A 26,057-nucleotide genomic window follows, 5' to 3' on the forward strand; every position below is an offset into this window, starting at 1 on the left:
GGAAAACTCATCGACAGTAACTTAACAGTCTATTATGAGGTAAAATGTATTTTTGTTTGCTTTACTCAATACTCTACAACTCAATAACTCAAAATGAAGATGAAAAGTGACAAACAGAAAAATTACAAAGAGTTGAGTCTATCATTTCTGTTCGTAATTGTCTTTCACTGATGTCATCCCTTTAATATTGAAAGAAAATATCGGATTTTCCAGTTTCCCGAATGTTTCCGTTTGAATTCCTAACACGTGTGCGCGCTAGTGTATCGTATCACTCGTGAATATCGGCTGAACTGACACTCCAGGCGAGAAAGCTTCGAGCTCGACTGGATCTACATCTAACCAGTAGTAGCATAGTAGGGTAAGTGAAGCCTCGCAAAGTTTGTTGCACGACCGTTTGCTTTCCAGTTCATTCACTGCAAAATTTTCTGCGGCTCGCACTTCCATAGTATAAAAAGGGATACTTCGCTGCTGCAATACCTAAAATATTCCACTTGCTTTACAGTGATTTATACCTTTGCTGAATCCCAGTAATGATCAACTATTCGTTGATCAGTTCCACTAACGTTGCCACGTTGATAAATGTTTTTAGATCATTGGAAAACTATTAAATTTCCATGTATCTACAATAAGGAACATTTTTCATTGATAAACAATTATTTATTTATAAATAACAAGCATTTTGTTACTGTTAAGTTTTTTGTTTGAATTATTGAGAGTAAAAATGATTCAAATACGAATATTAGTTAATTCTTTTTTTAACATATTTGTTGACAGTAGCCATTTTTTGTGAAAACTCAATTTGTTTTTTTTAATTGTTTTACGCCAAAAAAGCTATCACTAAATGGTTTTGTCGCATGTAACTTTGAAGTGCGATATGTAAAAAAATTCCTTTGTTCATTTGAATCCGATTATAAATGATATTGATATACATGGAACTAAATTTACAATTCGTACTGAATTATTTTCTTTCAACTTTGTAAATATCAGATAAAATATTGTATTGTTATACAAATAACAATTTTTATAAAGTTTATACAATTCAAAATACGATAAATTAAACAAAAATAAAATTTTTTTCTTTCAAAAAAATATTTTATAGATCAGTCCTTTTTCGGTATTTTTATTTTAATTAAAAAACAAAAATGAAAATATGATCAAAGAAATGACTTTGGTATTTCGTTTTTAGGTAAAAATTTTTCAACGGATTATAAATTCTTGGATGAATCAGTTTGAAGAAAAAAGTTCAAAAGTAGTAAGCCAAAGTTGTGAAAAATAAACATATATATATAGAAATTAACGTGATCGTCGATAATTAACTCATTGGTAGGAGACAGAATGAGTGCAGTGGAGAGCACTGGAACTGCACGTCGGTGGAAATCGACAATTATCCACTTGGGCACTCGACGAAGTTCGTTATATGCACCAGATTATATAGAGTCAATAGAAATTTCAACGTAGTTTAACAATGTTCTTGGGAAACACAAATGACAGGTTCATAACAGTTACATCTCCATTTTCTACTGACTTATCGTCGTAAAATTGGTAGACAGTTTTATTCGTATTTGCTTTTTTATAATCACACTTCAAATAAAGTTATTATGATAGTAACGTATCTTTATGTTCTAGAAGATCAAAACTTGAACATGATAAACTCACAAGGACAAGTAGAAAAATGGCTCGAGTGTCATCATATGAAGATGAAAAAAGGTTTCTCAACGGAAGCGACGAACTGTTAGTAAATTTTTGTTTATGTTGCCTGTTGGGAGCCTTGGTTACTTTGCTTCCAGTTGGTATGAATCTCGTAGTGAACGCTTTTTCCTTTGCAACCCATTCTCGACGTGCGCCGCTCAACCCTCTTTCGTTCCATTGCGAGCTCGTAAATATAACCAAGCCCGAGGGTTAGCCCGTTCTGAATCTCTCAGAAAATCCTCTAGGGTCGTACCAATCACAGATATCGTTTTACCTTAGATATCTAGAATTTTCGATTCTAAAAAAGATAGAAATTTTTTAAATATTCATTCTGAAACAACTCGTTTATTTAATGATAAGATAAATAACGATTTACCAAAAGAATAAACTATAAATCTTTAATCTTTTGATTATCTCAATAATAATAAACAACCGAGAACAAATTACAAAGTATTGAAACAAATATTTTTTACGTTTCAAAAACTGAATTTACTTTTTTTAATTTTAATTAATGACCCTGAGCTACTTTATTAGTTCATAATTATTCTGGAATTTTATAAAATATATTCAATAATATTGAAAGAATTTACGAATAATATTTTACATAGTTTTATATTTTATCAAAAGAAAAAAAATATTTTTTTAATCAATTATTCATAATTCAAATTTTAAATTAGTAATTGAATAAATGAACTGTTGTTCGATTCTATTTTAGTTACAGAATTGTAATATTCTTTATAAATATTCATGCTTCTATTCATTTACTAAAGATTCATTATTTTAATTCATTTATATATCAAAAATGAATAATATTATTGGAACTAATCTCAGAAACAATCTCAAATAAATGAAATTTACCATCAAAAGAAATTTTTCTAATTTATTTTTAATATTTAAAATAGAAAAGTTCTCTTTTGAATTTTTTTCCTAACGAATAATTTTTCATGATAAAACGGATGATTACATAAAAATACAGTTGTAAGAGAGTGTTATGTATTCTCATATAATTACATTCTTGTTAAATTTTTTTTCTTTCAAAAAAAGTTTTTACGTAAGAATATAACAAAAAATATTTCAAGAAATTATGCTTCTGGAGTATAAAAACAAACTAGGAGTACATCGTGTAATCTAAGATACGACGTTGCATGTTGTTAGGTATGAGCTGCATCAGCCACAAGGCAACCTTTGACATGCAAATACGTTCGTAACTGCTGCATCAAACTAGGACCGTTGATTTCTTTTATTTGATCTAGAGACGTCACCAGTTCTCTTTGTTGTGCTTTTCAAGAAATTTAATCGGAGCTTTGCTTGTTCAGCTTAGCAAGCAAATCAATGTATTTTATATTATTCTTTTCATTCAAAAAAATTTGAAGAACAAAAAAAAAAGAAGTGTGAAAATTTTCTCATCTATAAAATATTCTATAATATGAATAATTTTTATAATGTGCATTAAAGAAGTTATCTCAAAAAAAAACTTGTAAACAGATTTCAAACTTGTGATCAATAGTTGGTTTTTTTTGAAATATAAAATATTATGAATTTATCTAGAGATAAAATTTACATTAAAATAGCTACAAAATTATCGAATAAATTTTGATTGAAGATATTTTATTCATCATTTTTGAATAATATCCATTCAATTTAATCACAAAAGTAGTTCTCAATGCGGAAATATTTATTCCTTTTTAATTGTCCTCTGCATGAATAAGTCGATTTAATTCTGAATCTAATCAGTTCTGAATTAGAAAAAAAATTCAACACTTAAGTGTTAGTTGACAGAATAAGTCGAACAATTTTCAGGATATTGTTGACGAACATCTTATTCTCGCGTATATAAAAGTTTTCTGAAAATCATTGAAGATTATTTTTAAAATGTTGACTCGTAAAGGTTTTTCACCAATAAAAAACATTGATATCAAGATATTTCAACTCGTTTAAGAAAAAGTTTATTTCTTTTTTTTTGAAGAAATAAATAAATAAAAACATTTATTTATCTGAGTGATGTTAATTAGAATAAAGTCTAATTATTTTGAACTGTAATTAATTGTGAGTGGATTGTAACGAATAAAAAAAATAGGAAAAATGGCAAAAATTCTAGAAACGATAAGTTTTAACATCGAAATGTTTATAAAATGTCCTCAAGTGATAAAAAAATCCGTTTATTATTATTCTTTTTTGTTTTAAACTTTTTTCTGCTGTAAAAAAAAAGTCGAGTCCCTTGAGGTACGGGGGTTGAGTTCTTTAAGAGATAGAGCATGCGCAAGTTCCAGGGGTGCCGTACAGTGTAGGGGTTAGTTGCTCGCCAACACTAAAACGTGTCGTGTGCTTCTCCACGCACCTGTGTCTACTCTCTCGTGACTTCTATCACTTGAAAAACCGTCACAAGTAGTTTAAAAGAAGATTATAATATCAACATGAGAAAAAAATATTTTCTTCACACATTTTATTGAATTTACAGTAAAATGCATTATTATAAAATAAAGACTATTATTAATAAAATTATTACTTAGGATTAAGTGGTGTTTTGTAAAAATCAACTTTTTAAAAATTTTCACTTGTTGGATTTGAAGAGGGTGAATTTTTTTTCGTGACAAAAATAGTGGTGTTTAATCAAACTATCTTCAATTATACAGTCTAATTAATTAACTAATCGGTGTAATTAAATAATTAATTAAATTGTAGTATAAGTGTGGTAATTCATTTTGAATAGAACTTGATTAAAACTGAAAATAGACTTCTTTATAAATTGATTTTTAGTTATTGAGTGAAGTGTTATAATAAAGAGAAACGTACGTATTTTTTTCAATGTTTCTTAACTAGATCTACTTCAATACAATACTATTACATTAAAAAGGAATAATGTCATTCAGTAAAACATTTTTATTGTTACATCAAAACAAAAACTGTCGATATGAAATATTTGTCAAATTAATAAAAAGTAGGTCAAAAATTTTTAATTAGCGCACACAATATTGAAATATTTATTTTTAACATTCGTTATTTTTTTTTATTTTGTTTTTAATTAATTAAAAGTTATTGATACTTCTTTATGGACACAAAGACATAAATATAACGAGTAGTTCGTAATGGTGTTCATGAAGATACAGATGAATAGGAAGTGAGTTATTTAAGACGCGCAGTTGATGGATCGCAATAGGTAATATTACAGTAGGTTTCCGGTATACAGAAACACATTAGCCCGACGGCGTTCGTTATACTTCCACCCGACACGCCCGGAATGAACGATCCAAAGATCTAAGATAACCTGCTGAGTTTTACTGCACCCGTAGGAGATAAGACGGCAAAATGAGCGACCTCTTTATTTCAGCAAAATTTTGCCCTTTCGCCTGTTTTCCCCTAAAATCTTTCAAAGAGTCTCGTGTTTGATCTCTACTCCCTCGTGAGACTAAAATAATAATTTATCTGTCAAATTTATCTTAAAAAGTTGACGTTCATCCGCAGACTGAGAAAGAGATTGATAAAGGTGAAAAAAGATTGCAGTAAAAGTGGAGTAATAAAGATAAGTAGACTAAGTAAATACGATTCATTATGTAGAGTAAAGTAGCAATGGTAAGAGCGTCCATGGTAGATACAACACACAGGAATACAGAAGGGTATGACGCTGGAATAAAAAATTCAAATAAACCGCAGTAGCAAGTAGGAAGGGTCGGAAGGACGTGTGTTCCGGTCTGCCGAAGAGATGAAAGGGAACACCCGGGTTCTGTATTATATTTTTAAAATAAGACAAAAAGTCATGACAAAAAATGGCAAATAAAAAAGTGCGAAAAAAAGAAGTGAAAAGTTATTGAAAACAAACTTGATGAATGCTTAGAATAAAGACCAGATCGAAAAACTATCGTTAATAATAATAATTACTTCTGTTAGAAATATATCTGTTAGAATTTTTAGAAATTGATATATCCATTTCCTATTATATTGTAAAATATTTGTATGTCGCCATCTAATGACTATTAGACTAACGACAGTTTGTTAGTTAACAACGATTGCTTGACGATTAGATTGTTTATAGCAACGAGGGGAGAGTTTGTTTATCTCCAGTTTTTGTCTGAGACTTGAGTTGACCGCACGGATTCTTACTTTTAATTAATTGCTGTCAATCATTAATAAACATTTTAATTAATTTACTAATTTTCCGAAGTTGTTATTGAGTCTTATTTTACAATATTCATGCCAAAAATCGCGAATAGAATAACTGCTTTCAAATCTGAATGATGAGGAAATGAATATGATCGAACGAGAGAATAGGTAATTATTTTGCATATAAATATGAAAATTACTGGATTTTGGGAATATTGAAAATATGAGAATACGAGAGAATAGAACTTTAATAGTTGAATAATAACCTAATCCATAAAATAATGGATTACTGTAAATAAATGATGAAAATCAACGAATTAAATTTCAATTCTTTGAACTAACAAGAAGAAATGAGTGTAGAAAAAAGAAGCAAGTAAATTCAAAATGACTGAGCAAGAATGAAATCAGAATAACATTAAATAAATACGTATGCAGTGAAATTTTCTAGACCATTTAAAATATCTAGATAAATATCTAGCATATCCGGGTGGGCAGGTACCCTGACCAAGTGATGTCCATTACGGTTAGCAGAAGGCTAGTGGGTTACCTTTATATAACCTGTAGCTAGAGAAAAACTGTATTACAGCAATTTTACATGCAAAAGTTATTAGCTAAAATTGTCTGAAATTATATGAAGCTAAAGGTTTCGTGCAGTGGTCACTATTTATACGAATAGAAATGTATTCATGCGTTTATGTTCATTTCTTTTTCATTTTTAAAATAAACTATCTCGCAACTCACATTTCTCACTTGACTGAAAAGCTATGCAAATATTGTTAGAGACTCGTGAACACGGGACACTTGCATTTGCAATATTGACGCAGATAATTAATTATTAATGAATCGACTTGGGAATACCGAGAAAAATTGTTTTATAACGCTTTCAATTTTTTCCAACTGTGCAGAACATTCCGTTATTTTTTCAGCAAAATAATTGTTTCAAGTAATCATACTTTAGCTTTTTTGTAAATAAAATTAATTGTTTTTTTTTTTTGGAATTGCAAAATTAATAAACTCTTTCTAACAAAAAAAAAATTACTTTCAATTTTTTCTTTTATAAATAACCTCAGTAATTACTTTCTCTATTTATGTAACTTTTTCTGTAGAGAGATTGGATTTTAAATCATGATGTTTGAAAATAATTAAATACTTTATTTAATTTAATTTTAAAATTTTAAAGAAATATTCACGAGATATGAACCACGTAAAATGGCAATTCTTATAAAATAGTAATATCAATATTTTGTTTAATTTCACAAAGAATCTTATTATGCATTTAAAATGTTTATTCATGATTTTAGTTAAAAGCATTACATTTTTTTAAAAGATTATTTGTATTTTTCGTGCATGTAATATTGCACTGTGTCAAAAGTGATATGCATAATAAATGCATGAAACTTATTATTCAAAGGCAAATATCAGTTCTAGGGAGTAAATTATCTAGCGTTTCAGTTTCTTTACTTATTCAATGATAAGCGTGTCTGGCATGAAGTGCAGTACTCTGTGTATAGTTAAAGCTCATCGCTCTGGCCAGCCGTAAACAGTTCGTTGGGTTTGTTACAACCGGTAGCTCTCGTGCTATATAAACTTTCCTATGTTTGCCCTTACTTCCTCTGAGTGGATGATAGGAGTCCGAAAGTTACGGTTTGTTAAGAATGTTACTTACTATGGAGCCTTTGTTTCAAACTTGAAAACAGTTTTTTTCGCCTGAATAACATTGAGAACTATGTAGCTCGAGTACTTTTAAACTATCAACTAAATCCTATTTCGCAATTGGATCAAAAACTCGTCACCTGCAATACAAAATCTGACGCTTAAAGGCCTTCATAAGAAATGCTGTGTCACTTTTTATCCAATAATAGAAGTATGATGATTTATGTGAGTAGAAATTAACCGTGATATCAATCATTGGTAGTTTTATCTTGAAAATAATTTTCAATTAATGAATAGTTTATATTGTTGTTGAATTATAATAAAATTTATTTTTTGTTAAAAACAAACCTTCAAATGTAAATTTCATATTCCGTTTTCATTGATTTAACACTAAATTCAATATTTGTAATTTACTTTGTGGTTTGAAGTATAATAATTTTTTATCTGTTAAATCAATAGATTATATATATACAGATAATAACAATGTATATTATTATCTTTATACAAATAACAAAAGTGTGGGATGCGGTCGGTGGTCAATACGCTATTGAATCTTGTGATTGCGGGTTTGATTAAAACATTAATATTACCTGGGCAAAGATAATTAATTTCTTTGATATAAATACGGAGGGAAATTATCAAATTAAATGTTATTAATTTAGTTATGCTTAATTAGAATGAAATCTACTGTCTAAAAAGGATCTTTATCAGTAAATAAATTACTAAATTATTTAGATAGAAGACTCTTCCAAATAACCACTGCGTAAGAGCATGAAAAGATTACAAATTTTTGAAAAATATAATGTTACAATGTTTATCATCAATGGAGCATTGTTTTGAGTCAAAAATAGAATTAAATGAAAAAATGAGTATATTGTAAAATTGTTTGTTAATAATTGCCATTTATTGTTTACTATCAAACAGAATAGAACAAAATGCTTGAATATTTTCTGTTAATTTTCAAAGTATTGATATTTTAAAGTAAATTATTAACAATATCAAATGGCTCAGTGGGTATCATATAGTTCATTTTTATAGTTTAAATAAAGATCTATTATTCATCAAAATGCCTTTGATAATAAATGATGCATCAGCATTATCAAGTAATAAATACAGCATACTGACATTAAAGTTTTCTATTTAATACTAATAAATAGTTGAAAGCTCGCATAGTCGTCCATACAGATCAGGATTAGAAAGAGATAGCAGAAACGTTTGATGGGTGAATGACTCAGCTGTAGATGTGGGTCAAGTTTATTCCGTTGAGAAGAGGAAGAGCTCGAAAAGCTGAATTTGACGAACTGGAAAGACAATCTTAACCTCAAGAAAACCACTCATAAGAGCGTGCGGTTGCAAAGGAGATAAATTAAATCTGGAATACTCAATATAATGATAAACGATAATTTCTCTAGAATATAAATTTTATTCACAAAAAAAGAAAAAAGAGTCACAGTAACACTTTAAATCGATTTAAATGCAGCATGGCTCCATTATTATTTTGTTTAATAATATATGGAATGTATTATTTCAACCAGGGTGTAATTTTGATTTATTTATATTAATAACATATTTATTTATAATATTGATTGTTAAAATTAATGATGGTTTGTTGAGTTATTAAATTTATTTTTGTATTAATTTGGTACAGAATCAATTGGTAACTATAATGATTTTTGCATTGGTTACTGGAATTTTATTGCGGTAATTCAATACTGAGAAAAACTTTTCTCAGTGAATGCATTTATTTATTCATTTATAGTTGATTTTAACAATTATAAATTCGATCAACTTAATGGTTTATTACGGGCAAATAAATGTGTTTTGCAACAGCATTGGTGCATTAAAACATAGAATTTTCTCTCATATTTGAAACATTTCCAAATTTACTCATGTTAAGTATCAAAAATTTCACTTTGATAAAAGTATACCAATAAATAAAGTTGAAGTTTAATGCATTCAAAAACTCTCAGTGTTATCATCAAATTTTTACATCAGACAACTTAGATGAAGTTTATGATTCTTTAATATCATGAACTTTTCAACTCCTTGAATAATTAGAACTATAATATTTGATGACTTCATATTCCTTTCTCTTCCTGTCAGGAAAAAAAATCAAAATGAAATAACTTTTTACTCAAAAAACTATTCTTCTCATTGAATATATAAATGATAAAGTTTTTTTAATATGACTAATGCTGGAGAGTATGCAAAGTGGGGTTATTATAATATAAATGAATCTAGCACTTGAAAAAGGGGCGGAATGATTCAACGAATCTGAGTCACCATATATCTATTCCCAAACCAATTTGTTCCATTAGCCCGTGGTCATGTAGTTGCCAGGCATGGTGGGTGTATAATTCAGGGCCGATTTTGTAAAAATTTGCCGTCTGCGTGACTAGCTAGATAAAATATGCAACAGACGAACCACTAACATACCCCTTGTGCATGCGAGATAATACCATTGGACATCTGTTGAACTCATAAAGAATTCCTTCTCCGAATTACCATGCATCCTATCGCAGCATCAATGTGTGGTTTGTCACGTGTGACGAATTGCAAACTTAGATTACAAGCTGATTGGCTAATTCTGAGAGGAATTCTCTAGTCATCAGTTTGCTTAAGCCAATTGCAAAATTTCGTGCTACAGAACATAAGGGTGCCCACATCAAATTCATCTACTGTTCCATCTAATTTACTTTTATCTTTTTCTAATTTTATCTCTCTAGTGTCTTTACATCATGTCACATATCTCATTTCTTTTCTTTCCTTGTTTCAGGTCATATTCGATTGGGGCTCGCGTTTAATAAGCATCCCTATGTCTTTCGAAAGCCCTACCAAGAATTTTATGAGGGGAAATACTGCAGACAAGGGTGAGTAAATATAAGCGTTAGGGTGTTCTTTGAAAACCCAAAGGAGTAGCATTATTTAGTGCGTTGGTGGATATATAACACGCTTCGTGTGGAGAAACAGAACGAATTATTTATAAGTCAATTTTAACGGGAATTAAAAGAAGTTGGTTTTAGAATTTTAGGTAATATCAAATCATCTTAAATTTTTTAAAATTATATTTTCAAAAGATACTAAAATTATTTCTTTTAGTCATTTATCAAAAAAAGTTATTCGATATTGACATTTTTTTAATCAATACTTCTCTTTGACGGAGAAAAATTTATATATAACTATTGGAAATTTCATTTATTATGGGAAAACTATTTAATAATTTCATTCATTGAATATTATTCAAATACTCAGGTACGGATATTAATATTTAACTGATTTAATTCAAAACATTTTTAAAATCATTGAAAATAACTATTACAAAAATCATTTCATTAATTCAGATAAAATATTTTTAGAACATTTATGCAAGTTACTTATTCAAAAAATTAATAATAAAAATTATTCAAATTGATTGAACACAAAAAATCTGAGCTTTTAGCACGAAAGTATAGAAAAACATAAAATATAAAATGAAAAAATCCACATATTTAAATTCTGAATAAGAATAGATAGATTTATGTTACTCGTTATTTCTTATTCAGTCGATGTACATTGGATTTAAAGTTAAGAGAGTATAATTTAACGTTTGAAATATAACTCTCATATAGTCTTTGCTCTTTTCTTGGTTAACTTCGAAGAAGACAATACAATGACATTCACTATCTATGTAACACAAGAACACTGAGTACATTTGCTCGTGGAAAATCCCGAATCATTTTTGTTTTCCCTGTGGATTTGAAGCTCTTAGTGAAAATGCTTGTGGATTGAAGATATAGGTCTGTAAGAACAACACAAAAGATAAATGCCATAGAAATAAAATTAATTTAACCAATTTCATCCATTTCATTATCCATTAAAAGAATGAAAGTTATTATTTTACTGAGATATAATCATCTCTAAATAGCAATTGACTATCTATTAACTCCATAAAAAACTTGAATAATCTTTAATCAAAAGTGTGCATTACATTATTACATAATTTTTTTTTTGTTAGCTTTATTAATTAATCTCGAAACTTTCAGCAGTATTTGAAAACTTTTTCTTGCTTATCGATTTGAATTAAACATGTAGACTATAGTAAAGTAATAGAACCAAAAAAAAGAGATACTGCTGCTTGATAGCTTTCAAGATAATTTTTTGGGGGATTTGAAAGTAACATGGAGCACTTTATCTTTTAGTAGGTCATTCAACATTTCTTCCTGATTAAATATTGATTGGCATTAACTCTTTAGACTATCAATACATTATAAAATCAGAAAAGCGACATCTTGACATGATCATTTGTTACTCACAAATAAATATGAGAAGTAAAATATATAAAGCCAAAGGCATTTATATTCTTCAAAATAGAGTGTTAATATGGTGTTTTATTGCATTTAGTTTGTTTCGCTTGAATTTTCGGGTCTTCACCAGACGAAGCTACAAACAAGTGTCGAGGGAATCAACACCCCTGGATACTTTTCATGTGGCAATGGTGCACCCTCGATCAAGCCCGCAATGTGTGCGTCCGTGTCATGCTGGTGAAACATTCGGGTTTTATGGCCAATTCACGTTATCGAACTGTGTAAAACTTGGCCGGGGTGATGACCCCTCACAACCAGGCGATAACGCATAATTGCGATTTATAGTTTCTGCTACTTCATTGGCAAGCACCGTGAATCACTCTGTAAAATGATGAAATCGATACTTTTCGATCTAAAAAGGAGAAGTTGGTTAAATAAAAAACAAGGGCTAAGTAAACTTTCGAATTGGTTACATTTAAAAATCAATATTGGCTTACGATTATATTTTTATTTTTATGTCACCTATGAAATATGGACGTGTATAGTGAAGCTTAAAAAATATTTCTGCTATCGATATGGCCCGATAAAAAATTTATTTTAAATGAAAGGATATAGTAGAGTATAGTCAGTTTATTGATCAAATATCGAGGGATCAAAAATAATCCCATTTGGTTAGAGTACGTCATTGCAGAAGATGAAAAAATTCCGTTTTTCGGCTATTTTTTTTTTATTTCTTCTATTGGTTTAATCAGAATAGCTAAGGCAGGATTATAGATACCCTCTGTTCCAAGATAAATGATTTTTTTTTGTCATACTTTTGTATCAAATCTAGTGGAAAATATAATTTATCTTTTTTCTAATATAATTCATTAATTAATATTAGACATTTATTTTAACGTATTACTGTATTAAAGTTTTTTATTGAGACATATTAAATCATTAATGATTTAAGACGCTAATCTCACTATTTTTTATTTATATCCAATAGCTTTTTCTCCTAATTGGTGGCTTTTTTGATTTAGAAGTTTTATTCAATTAATTTTTTTCCTTCGGATTGTATTTAATCAAAGCTTATATTACTTATTATTTATTTTGATTTTTAATATAAATTAATAGTGATGTATTATGTTCCGAAAAAATATATTGTTTTTGTTCATCATTCATACTGCTAAAATTTCCAAATCTTCATTTCAGCTTTCAACGAAATAGGTTTGCAGAAAAAAAGTTATAACCATTTTAAACTTCTATTTTTCAAGCAAAATAGACTATTATCATTGCTTTGAGAATGTTTTTTGTTTATTTCGATGCCTTTCAAGAGAGTTATAATCTATTGATTATCAAAAGTAAGACTGGACTTTTCAATTTGAAGGAGAAAGTCTCTTGTTTTCCAGTTGAAGTATCCACAAAATATGGAGGAACTAGACAAAAAGGGAGGGTTTAGAACACACAAAGAGTAAATAGAGAAACATACAAGTATGCTCGACATTCAATAAAGGCTTAAAAAGGAACCATTTCAAATTTCAATAAAAATTATTTACTCAGAGATTTTATTTCTGATTTAGAAACAAAAGAATTTTTTTTGTCACTAGAATAAATGACCTCACTATTTTCCAAGGATTTGTGATAAATCTTATATTGAAAGAGTTGAAGAAGAAAAGCTAGGCTAAGTCTCCAGAAGAGCTGTGCTAGCTAAAAAATATGGAGTTAATTCGAGAAACAAACGCACTCGACCTCTACTCGTCACAAGTTTCTTCTTCCCAAGTTCTTATGTGACTTTTATGCTCGTTTATGTCATCATTTCATTCAGTCGATCAATTTCTTCCAAAATTTAGCCAGTATACAATCTCAAGTTGACATTTGTGAGGTAATTCTCCAGTTTCACCAATTTTCACATTAACTCGATCCACTCTTCGATAACTTAAAAAGCTGACGTTGCATAATATTCCACTCTCCATTTCCCAAGGGCGAAATATACCTTTAGCCACTTCCCTTCACACTGTGTGTTTCCGAATACTGCTGATCTGACACCTTGCAGCCTTGTTCCTAGGGGATTTCCTAGTTTTACAGTCAAAGCAGAATCATAAAATTTACACGTGAATGCATCATAAACTTAGAGAATAGCAAAAATAGAGAATATTTTAAATCCTAAGTATTTCATAAAATAAATATTTCAGTTTATTTTAATTATTTCTGGCAATTTATGGAAAATTTATTGGATAAAATATTTTGAGGAACATATTCTTCTGTTGTGATGTAAAATAAAATTTAACAGGTATATCGTTGTCATTTATTTTAACTGAATGACGTTATGTCACTCATGGGGCATCATTAATTGCGTCTCGTTCAGTGAGCTTGGATATCAATCGTCCTATGTCCGGTTCTGCGTAGTAAATAAATAAAAATATATGTCACGGATATATCGCGAAAAGAACTTGGAAAACAATCAAACATGATGAATGCTTAGCAAATAGTTGTAAAAATGATTCTGATCATGTCTCTCCTGATTATTCTTTTAGAAAATAATCAAGTTCTCATAATTGTGATGAATGTAAAATTAGAATCTTAATAAATTATTTTATTTTGAATTTCATTTTCTCTTCAGCTTCTTAAGTTAATTTTATATATGAAAAAATGTTTTACACTAAGTTTGATTAATAGCTAAATATACATTCCATTCTTTAAAAGTGTTGGAAAGATGGAATTTAGTTTAAATAATTACTATGCTTTATGTAGAAATTTCTACTTCAAACAATTTGTTCTTTAGTTTCAGGAATATATGCTCTCAAATATAACATGTTTGTTCTCATTAAGATAAAAAATATGAAAAGAAATTTTGTCATTTATTTCTTCTGAATAATAACAGTCACTTCCTTGTTGAACATACTGTAAAATAATAATGAATTACACAATTTAGTCATTAATTTAATCAAATGTGTAAAGCTGATAAAATTTGATTAACCGAATTCCAAATAAATTTTTATTAGCTGTAAACATGATGTCAAAATAAAACGTAGAAGCACATTACTTTAATTAAACAAAAGATTTAAATGAATAATTTAAAAAAATATGATAATTAATTATCGAATAAGTAGATAATACTATTACATGCACTTGCAATGAATAATGGTCTGGTTATCTACTACTGTTTATTATTCGTGCAAAAAAGTTAATACAGATTATCTACGAGAGCATCTATTTTCTCTCCTAATATTTACTGTTTAAAGGAAAGAAGCATGATTGTTTTGTGATAGTTTATCATCATGTAATTAAAATATTTAGTTAACTTTGTTGCAAAGTTTTATTCAAAATTAAATATAACTTCAAAAATAAACATCAAAATAAATTAACTTTTAATTTTGTTTTATAATAAAAATTATATTGAATCTATTCCAAAAGCTCTTTAATAAATATAATATTTTTAATCAAAAGCAATCATTATTGTTAACTTATAATTAGTTATTGTTAAAAATAATTGCTATTATTTGAAGAATGAACTCACTAGAGAGTTAATGTTTTTATTAAATATTTAATTAGAGTACGCTTGACGACAAACGATTGAATAAATAATTGAAAAACGAGCTTTTTGAATCGATTCGAAAATAAATAATTAATAGCAAAATAGTATCAGTGTGTAATCACCAATTGAATGAAATTTAGAATTTATCACCTGTATTATTCACTCAACTCAGACACTTTATAAGCTTATCGTCGAATCTGACCATTAATGACACACTAGTAATTGATGCCTCTCTTTCGCTCCGAGCTAGTGTTTATTTCACTATTCCTCTTTGAGGCCACTCAACAAAGCAATTCCAAGTGCTTTATAACAATAATACTAAAGTTATTTTATACATTATACACTCTATTGCTCGAAGTAAATTTTACTAATTTCCTTTGTTGTGAATAAATAAAAGTCTAATTGATTTCTTTATTTAAGTTGGAAGTTTTTTGTTGCTTCACAAGATAAATTTATTTGATTATGTCAACATACAATACCTACATGAGGAAGATCTATAAAGGTTTAGAAAATGGTGAAGAAAGAGTGAAAAAACTCCAAAAAAAGCAGCGAATAAATCGCGAGTAAGACAAAGGAGTAGAAAAATTTGGAATGACTAGAGTGACCCACTTTAGATTAAACGAAGCAAAACGATCTAACGAATTGCTGTTTTACTGGTTCTCCATTTTACCACCTTGTTCACTACACTTTTTTGTATAGTCACGATTGGGATTGTGTGGCATTTGGTCGCTCTAAATCTACATTTCAAACTAAAAGTCGATTAAAACATCAGCGGCTTGGGCTATTCAAAAGAATAAAACCATTTTATTCCATTTTTTTCTTCTTTTAAGTATTATTTTTTACGATAAGTTTTCTTGAAAACTAAAGATGATTGAGTCCAATGAATTAAAGAATTTTTTTCTGTTCGAATTTATTAATTTCTTCTCTAAAAAACTTGAATGAGTTTTTCACTGATATTCTCTGTAAACAGGATAAATAATTGTCTTTGAAATAAATAATTTTTGTTCAAAAAAAATTATCTCTCAAATATTATTCAATTTATAAATTCCATGTTGACAAAAAAAAATATTTGATGTACATTTATCAACTTATTTTAATAGATAAACTTTTTTAAAAAACACTGTAGATATTTCATATTTTTCTGATAGTCAAGTATTTCAATGGTTTATTTGCCTATAAAATGTTTCAAAAAAAAATAACTAAAGGAAGCGGAAGTGATTGAATAAGAGAATTTTTTTAATTCAATTTCAAGCATAATTTCCTAACTTTTTTACATAATTTTCCAACTCTATAATGACATTGCTTTTTAATGTGAAAAATAACATTTAAGAAATAATATTTATAAATTTCTAATTTTAGAAATAAAAATAATCAAATCATGTTCAATTAATATTAATCCCAAAACAATAGCACAAAATTGATCTCTTGTGTTGAGGATTAAAAATGGTTCGTATCTTAATCAGAAACAAGTCTTTGGGACAAAAGTATTAAAAAGAATATTTAATTATTTTTAATTAACTTAATGATTTAATAGTAGTACGTACAGAGGTACCTATTGATGTCAATTAAAAGTTTTTTCAAAGTGCCAACTCAATAAGCAAATCAAGTCACGATCTACAGTTCCTAGTAGTAAGAGTAAGTGAGGTCAGGCGTACGTATAATAAAATATAGCTAATTGCGGATTGGGCGTTGCACGTTACGAAAATATAACTCAATTATATTTATAGCAGGAAGGCGCAGCTGTATACTCTTGTTATCGTCAGAACATGATATCGAGGGTTCTGATCAAACTATACACACTTTGATATTTTGGATTATCTTCAATCTCATAATGTCCGAGTTTGCGTTTAATATGTAAATTTAAAACAGGATAACGCAAATCTGTCTGATCAGGAATTTCACAGCAGTTATAAGAAAATTTTTGCAAAAGAACAGCTCAGAGCGTTACACGTTTACTTTTATAAATGCTTATTATTTTCAACACGTAATCAATTTTTGTACACAGCATTCCATTAACATTTTCAGTTTTATTTATAAATTATTATGTAAGTGAAAATAATTAAACAGTATAAAATAGTTCTTGATATCGTTAAATATTTCATTTGAAATATCATTTAGAGGAAACATTTTCTAAGCAGAATAAATAAATTAATTAAATTATTATATCAGTATTACTCAGTTTGCTACTTAACTTATTATTATGCAATTTTGATTTATTCCTTTAATCTAATATCATGTACATATCTAATTCATCTCATGTTCTATTTATTATTTATAATTAAACTTTCAATTCTATTCTTGCATTGAAATATTTTAATTGTTAACTTTCAACCGACTACTAAAATAATAAAATACACTTGATGCTTTTCGTTTAAACAATTCATAATCCTTAACTTCATTTAGCTTTGAAATAAAATAAAAATTAGATATTTGGAATACTATTAAAACTTAAACATCACAAAAAGTTAATAAAAATCACTCTTACGGGACAGAAGTAAAAGATGAATCAATGATTTTCTTTATAATTTACTAATTAATTAATTTAAATAGAAATATCTGAATCAAAGATTGTATATATTTGAGGTCTACTTGACTAACTTATCTATGCTGAGTACATTTGAGTTCATAATCCAACTAATTATCATGGAATATTATTAACTCTTGTAACTATTAGTGTACAGTAAAGTAATAACTTTTAATAACGTATTAGTTCATTTTTTAAAATTTATTCTATTTACTTATTATTTGAGAGTTTAAAAGTATTAAAAACGTGTCAATAAATATATTATTTATTTTAGTAACAAGTTGTAAGCGTTATAATAATCCAGCTTTTTAAAAACATTATTTAATACCTCTTATACTTCTCCAACGACTACATACAATATAATAGTACATATGTTCTATGTTATCGAGCGCAAACTCAATGTTTTTTTTTATTGCTTTAAACCCGAAAAATTTATCAATGTAATCAAATACAGCCCGTTTTGATTATTCCCTCCAATAAAATGAATAATATGTCTATCTAATGCAATTTAACGAGTAAAGCAATCAAACATATCCACAATAAATCTGTGCGCTTAAATTGGATAATAAAATAGTGAATAGCATTGAATTGTTCGTAACAATAATTAATGATGACCAAAATACTCTATTATTGCTAATCAAAGCAGAATAATTAATGAATAAAAAAAAATCTGAGCATTCGAGATATACTTTTTTAATAGCTCGTAATAATTAAACGCGTTGACCTTGAAAAATAACCGACAGCTCACGCAAAGTATGGCAGACAGCGAACAATTGTTTGATTCTTATCCTCAACCTAATCATAGGAATTAAGAGCTGCGAGGATTATTAAGCTCTGCAGACTTATCACGCGTTACGTGGTCGATGGAGATTTGCATAATGGCAAGTAGAGCTTATATACCAATACCTGTGTCTTTTTCACAATCTATTCAGTGGTTTCACATCGACTGCTTTATGTTCGATTTATGCTCAATGCACAGCTGGTGCTGGTGGATAAAATTTACGATTTAAAAAAAAAGTGTATTTTAAGTATTAAAATAAAATCATCAGAATCGCATTTATGTATTGCGAGAAGAGTAGAAACAATTGAGGATTTTATGAAAGATGAGATAGAATAAAACATTATAGAACACGAAATAAAACTTGAATCGAATAGAATAAAATGAAATAAACGGTGTTAGCTATGCTATCCGTATTTATATTTATATTCACTTATATCATGTTCATTTCTCAATAGCAGCTATAATAATATTTGAATAGTTATTGATCGATCATAGGCTTTGGCCTCCTACTAACAAATTTCAATGTGAATGTAGAGGTGCTGTGGTCTGTATATCGTTAGTTTGGCGGATGTTGGGTGTATACGATATATCTCTATAAAGCCTGAACCATGGAAAGCGCAATCAATCTATTAAATAGGAACGTGGTAATGATGCTAATGACGTCACGTTTCGGTCGAAATTGGAATGAGCTCTCGGAAACACTTTTTTGCATATTTCCGTGAATTTGGCTATATTTCCGGTTAATTTTTAGGTCAATTGTTGCTAAATTTTATTTTTTTTCTTTCAGGACAAATTGATATTGACACAGAAAAAATTATATTGTCAATTGAGCAGTAAATAAACTGAACGATAAAGAAGTAGAATTAAAAAAATTTTTGTTTGTAGAATTTTATCTCTTTTATTATTTTTTTATTGTGAATTATTGATAATTTTAGACATAAAAAGATGACGGGTATTAAAAATTTCAAATGTAAATTCATATTGGTAATATTCAAAATGGAAGAGTCGAAAAAGTTTAATTTACTCCATGCCTCCAGGGTAAATTAAACTTGAAACTGAGATAAATTGAATCTATGTTATAGAGGTTCGAAACTTACTTTCAATGATGTAGAAATGAAATTTCTGAGTGAGATTTTTTTGTTTAAATTGTATTGAGTTTAATAAAAGAGTAATAAATATTTAGTTAATATTGAATTGAAAAATATTTTAAATTCCAATAACTGAACAATATTAAATATAAAAAAATACATGTACATGTTTAATTAAATATTTTATATATTATCCTTATGATAGCCGAATTAATTAAGCAATTTATAAATTCTATTTCTTTGATAAGGTAACTGAAACTGTACATGAATAACGTTTCTGTATTACCTTTGACTACTTTTCAAGTCTTCAAGATATTATGTTTCATATTTCAATAATTTCATAATATTAATGATAAGTTAAAAATATTATGTTTGTTTCAAAGATTTCCAACTAGATTGTTTAAATCGTTTCTATCATGGATATTTATTGTTTATAGATTAAATTAAAACATTTGTACTAAGTTTTTATTTAAAGCTCTTTTTTAAAGCTAAAAACTAATTACGATTTAGCACTATCAAAATACAATCTTCCGGAATAAGATCATCAAGATAATTTAAAATTATTATCAAATCACAATCTAATCAGTTAATCACTCAATTATTTTATTATCCTCATCGCGATAAATCGTGGAAATAAAATTTATTTTACTTGAGCTAAGTCATTTTCCCTTTTATTTGAGTTGAATTTAGTCCAAGATGCTCATCTACTAGATAGTCCTTAGTATTACCCAAGAATAATCCGCATTGGGGTTATTCCTATTTCCATTAAGCTTTATTTGTTGCAACTTAGCTTTCTATAAAGCAATCGAAAGTTTTTTAGAATAAGTATATATACGAAGCAATTGAATTTTTTATCTTCTTATTTCATTTTTCTATCTTATTTTTATTTCTTTATTATATTAATTTTATTTTTATTACTCATACTTTGTTATTTATTTTTCTGTTTACACAAAAATTCTAGTAATTTGAGGTTTGTCAGCTCTGCAGCCAAGACTTCATTCTACTCGGATCACGAAAGTTTAGTAATATTGCCGCAAGTTTGTGGTAATTACAGGAGTATGTCACTACATGTAGCGGGAAACTATATGGTAGACTAGCACAGGAAACAGAGAGTGGAAAAGTTCGTTTTACAGCCAACAAGTTTATGCAAAGCTTACTATTTTCGTTCGCCTTAAATTAATTAATCTTATGAGTTATAACGTATGCAGTTTATTATTATTTTATTAAAGTATATATGCATTTTAGACAATAATATTACCTCTACGAAAACTCTGCCAAAATCAACTACAGTTATCATTGGTATTCATAAATTAGCAACATAAACTTTTAAGATATTTAATCAAATATTATCCTTTTTTTTGAAAGATTATTTCAAGCTATTTGTATAAACTATATTATTTTACGAAATTAAGAGGGATGTTGAAAATTTTGAATATGTAATAGATAAAATGAAAAAATTTATTTCAATCAGAATATTTTTAATTTACATTCATGTAACGCATTTTTTCAACATTTTTGACATTACGTTTTTAAAATTTTCTCAGTGAAATCGGAGGGAATAAAATTTATTCTATTTATTTAATTTAAATACTCAATTTTGAACTCATGTTTAAAAAATTTTTTATAAAATGTTTGAATTAAAGAGAATAAAATAGAATTGTATTTTTAGATCAGATTTCTAGAAATTGTCTGTATGCTGTTATTTTGTTTTAAAATACAATGTAGACGGTATGCGATTTAGTATTATAGTAAATGACAATAGTATTTCAGAACAATATGTATTCTCAATAACATCTACACAATGTAAAAATAAAAATTTATTTACTTTTTTAGGTATATTGCATTAACGACAATCTTATAAAAATAAAAACAATTTGCAATAAAAAATTCTTGTTATCTAAATAATTTTGGGATTTATCTATATCAAATTGTTCAAATAAAATTTGAGATAAATTTATTCAGAGTTACTGAAGTGTAACAATATATTGAAAAAGCATTATTACGAGAAAAACTGGAAAATGTATTTATTATTATAAATAAAGTAATTTCTTACTCTTATAATGACATCACAGTACTTTTTCTCTTTTCTGATCGGAATTGAAATTATACCAATTATCATTCTTTCTCTATCACCCTACCAATGAATCGTGCTGAGTTGGACCTTCACAAATCCACTTACATCAACCTTTAAAAGCCAATAATCCTAGACACATGTTCAATATAACAACGACTTCTCAGGATATTCAACAATCACATATGACCATAGGAAATCTAACAATAATGGATCACATCTATTAAGATGATAACCTGCATCAATATCTAGAAATCCAATCTTTGCAACACAATCCTATTTTCAGTTCACATCAAAAAGTACAAGTTCAATTTAAGAGACAATAAAGCAAGAGTCATCATCATGACTATTATTATTATTATGACACTAATAATTCTAGTACTAAACTGGCAATTTATAAAATTATTTTTGTAATATTAATTAGAAATTTACAGTTTACAAGGACTCTCTTGAACATGATGCTAGAGTATATTTTAATTAATTGCCACATTTAGTATAACAACAGTTGTCTAAGTTCATATATAATAATTTCAGCTAGTTGAACATATTATCTCTTAATTAATATTCATTACGAGTGATGAATTTCATTTAAATATAAGTTAATGAATTAGTAAATAATAGATTTATTACCGACTCGATCATTAGTGTTCGATTAAATGTAAATACAACTTGATTTAGACTATTTTTTTTATATAAGAAGTTGAGTGAATATTTATGGAGCTTCAATTGGCTAATTTAAAATCTTTGTAATTCATAAATAAATCTAGCCGACTCGTTAGATTGAGAAAATAAAGTACGAATTTCATTTGCTGTAGATTTCTCTAGACTAACTTCTTAGTTCTTAGGTTACCTCAGTGTCTGACCAGGTATGGGACTTAACTACTTGGAGTAATAGCCATCCACTTATCCTACCTCTCAAGTTTCCGACGAACAATTCGCAGTTTCCTTCTGGTTGCTTTCGTTCCGATAACTTTCTTCTCTTGTTCGGATAAAATTGAGGAGCCCTTAATTTCCTAGACCGAGAGAAAGAACTTTACTTTCTCGTAGTTGTACTACCTTAACTTAGAATTTCGTTAATTTATTTCGCAGCTCCGCAGTTCATCTAACAAATTTACAAATTATTTATGGAGTCAACAGACTTCTTGAAATTACGAAAATTCAATTTATAATTGTTGTAGAATTTTTTTTTCAACATCATTTTTTAAAGAAATTTTTGATTATTTTGAGAAATTATTTTTAAGCAATTGAATTTGGTTATTTTCACAAGTACTGTAATTTTAAAAATATTTATTTTTTTCAAAAATTTAAATGTAGAAAGTTTTCACTTCTATTCTTTTTGCCTAAATTATCCTCTCGAAACTTTAAGTAAAAATTTAACGTCTCATTAATATTCCTCCATGTTAAAAAAGCTTCGAAATAATTCTGAAAGTTTTTTAAACTTTTCAAATAAAAAAAAATTATATCACCTATTAAATTTTTGAAAAAAATAAACAACATTAATCCTTGTTTTTGCCAAAAATATTTTGAACACGATAATTCACATGAATTATCTCTAATTCGTTGATGGATTTAATTTAAAAAAAAGTAATACTTATCTATTCACGCAGCTTGTAATTACATTTACACTAACAAGTTCTGTCTTTAAATACGTAAATTGATAATACAAGTCTGCAAAGATTTTCTCACTAAAAGAATTAAAAGGCATTATTCAATGACTTATTTAATTTTAAAAGAAAAAACAAATTACTCTGAACATTAATAATAAGCTACGATTGGTCCGTAGGAATTAGGGGATAATCTATAAATCGTTATTTCAACACTACTATGTTAATTTAGTGATGTTAATAGATGTATACCGAATGTACACTATCAATGTTCGGAAGCCCTGGAAAGGCAATTCTAGAGCTCGTAGAAGAGATTAGAGTAAGCCGAACTAGTTGATAATGCTCGTTCGAAAGGTTTCGAAAAATTAATTACTTTACTATTTTCATGTGACACTGTATATTTTTGTCTGTCAATATTTTATGCTTATACCCTGCATTAATTACTTCTTTATTCTCTCACACAACATACGAAGTATTTGCCATCAATAATTTTATAGTACAGACAGTTTATGCATTTTAACCATTAATCTAAGCTTTTGTATCAAACTCGAACTTTTAATCATTTTACGAATATTCGTACCAAGAAATATTATATAAATTTAATATTCATAAATTGAATACTTTTTGTTTTAGTAACGAAGAAATATTATACTTACGTTTCAAAATACTACCTTTAGCAATTCTTTAATTCCATACGATCGTTATGTTATAAAACACAAAGCTTTCAATACAATCTGAATTTTTAACATCTCTTCATCAACGTTATTATTATTTTTTGTTTAAAGAAGCTTTTGTGATTCTTCTAATTCAATATTTGACCGAACTTTGATGGTATAATGGCTTAAAAAAAAATTTTTTATTTTATAACTTTTATTAATTCATCAACAATCCTATTTTTCTAATATTCACAGCACCACATTGATCAATAAGATAACGAAGTTTCATAAAATTAATTTTGTTGTTTTAATACAACAGGCGAAAAATTTGTTATATCATGTTATATCATTACATGAAAAGTATAATATATATTTACACTGAGATAACTTTAAAATAAAAATCATCATATGTTTTAGCAATAGTATAAAAAATGAAATTGTTTCCGAAACAAACTTTTGCCCTGTAGAGATAAAAGAATATATTTTATTTTTGTTTAATAAAAAGATTTTTAAAATTTCTCATATAAAAGGTATCAGAGAAATGATTAGCAGATGAAACATGTAATACCTCAAGCTATGTAAAATAACTTCAAAACTAATATTTATAGAAAGTAGCAACATCGCAATAGTATTATTAGTTACCAAGCTCATTTGTGGGAAGTTGATGCTTGTGGTTATTCCTACAACTTCTGTTGCAGATCCTGTGATCTTCCAGAAATATCGATAAAGTTATCTTGTGATGTCCATTCATGATTCAAAGTGTAAAAATAAAAGGAAAGTAATTGTGTTTAAATTTTCTATGAATTAATATGTGTCAGTCTACAAAAGAATCACATTAATAATCAATATCAAGACAATCAATACCAAACAGAGTAAAATAAAAATTTTAACGACTTTCACGTAACCTACAAAATGTATGTAATATAAAATTGTGTTTATAGATCATAAAAACCGGTAAGATTAAACGTCGATCACTTAACTAAAAATTTATTGTCAATAAATTTTCATGTATTGGCATAAAACATTTATATTCATTAAATCAACAAATTTGTTAACGTTTACCAAGCTCATAACTTTAGTAAATTTGTCTTAAAGTTAGAAAATGAATTTAATACAATATTAGGTTAGTAATTTTCTATGGAGATTATTTTTTTTTTTGTTAAATCGTTAGAAAAAATAGAAAATAATTAAAAATGGTATACTTGCTCGAAATTAATAATATATGATCAATAAATGGGTATCGATAGAAGAATAGAAATTTTACGATTGGCTTTATGCCCGTAGGATATAGAATGCAGTGCTGCCCCTTTATTTTGTAATAAAACTGAGGATTCATGAATACAATATTCGTAAATACAATATTTGATTGTGTTCGGGAAACAATACTTTTAATAATATCTCATACAATGCACTAAATATTGATAAATTACCCATATTATGTTTTTCATAACAATAACATTTATGATAATAATAATAATTTTTATAATAATCGTAATAAAATTGATTACGATGAGAGTAAATGTCATTGCAAATTAAAAGCACTTGATAATCATGTATATAAATAAATTTAAATAAAACTCTTTAGATAACAAAGTTTTGCAATTGTAATGTAAAACTCGTTGTGATTTTTACGTTTCTATGGTGTATTTTACGACTACGTTCTTATACCTACTTTAAAACGTACAATTTGTCTCAATGTAAACGTTCTTTGTATTTTATGACTCCAGAAAGTTTTACGATGACTTTAAAAACTTGTCTCAAAGTCTCTCTTTAATGGGAGTTATTCGAAATTCTAAATGTAAGAAAACACCAAAGTACTCGAATTTTTTTAATAAAGTACTGTTAATTAGAAGATCTACAAGTTTCATATATTTACTCTTAATTAACATTGACATCAAAAAACTGTCGAGGAATGGATGAAAATAAGAGCACGTAATCAATACCAAACAAATACGACAGTGAATGTTTTTATTTTTATTCTTTCTAATTTATTTTTTAATGAAATTCTTTTTTACGCTTTTATTTATATTCAATCAGAATTCAAATAAAGAGAAAATGTTATTATACTACCACGGAGACAAAAATATTTATTA

The 26,057-nt window shown here is 27.5% G+C and overlaps 1 protein-coding gene across 2 annotated transcripts in view; it reads left to right on the forward strand.

Moving 5' to 3' along the window:
* Positions 1-4,003: 4,003 nt before the first annotated feature.
* Positions 4,004-26,057, forward strand: part of LOC118074408 (neural cell adhesion molecule 2-like) — a 32,916-nt gene continuing 10,862 nt past the window's right edge. Inside the window, exons 1-2 of one of the 2 annotated variants that reach the window (XM_035095595.1) lie at positions 4,004-4,478; positions 10,217-10,310. The gene's annotated coding sequence lies outside the window, so the exon portion shown is untranslated. Of the gene's footprint in view, positions 4,479-7,393; positions 7,666-10,216; positions 10,311-26,057 lie in introns of those variants that run through there. The other variant, XM_035095596.1, reaches the window with a different exon arrangement.

Source organism: Chelonus insularis, unplaced genomic scaffold (assembly GCF_013357705.1).
Source record: "Chelonus insularis isolate UGA/USDA-ARS -01 unplaced genomic scaffold, ASM1335770v1 contig_135_pilon, whole genome shotgun sequence".
Classification (NCBI taxonomy): Eukaryota; Metazoa; Arthropoda; class Insecta; order Hymenoptera; family Braconidae; genus Chelonus; species Chelonus insularis.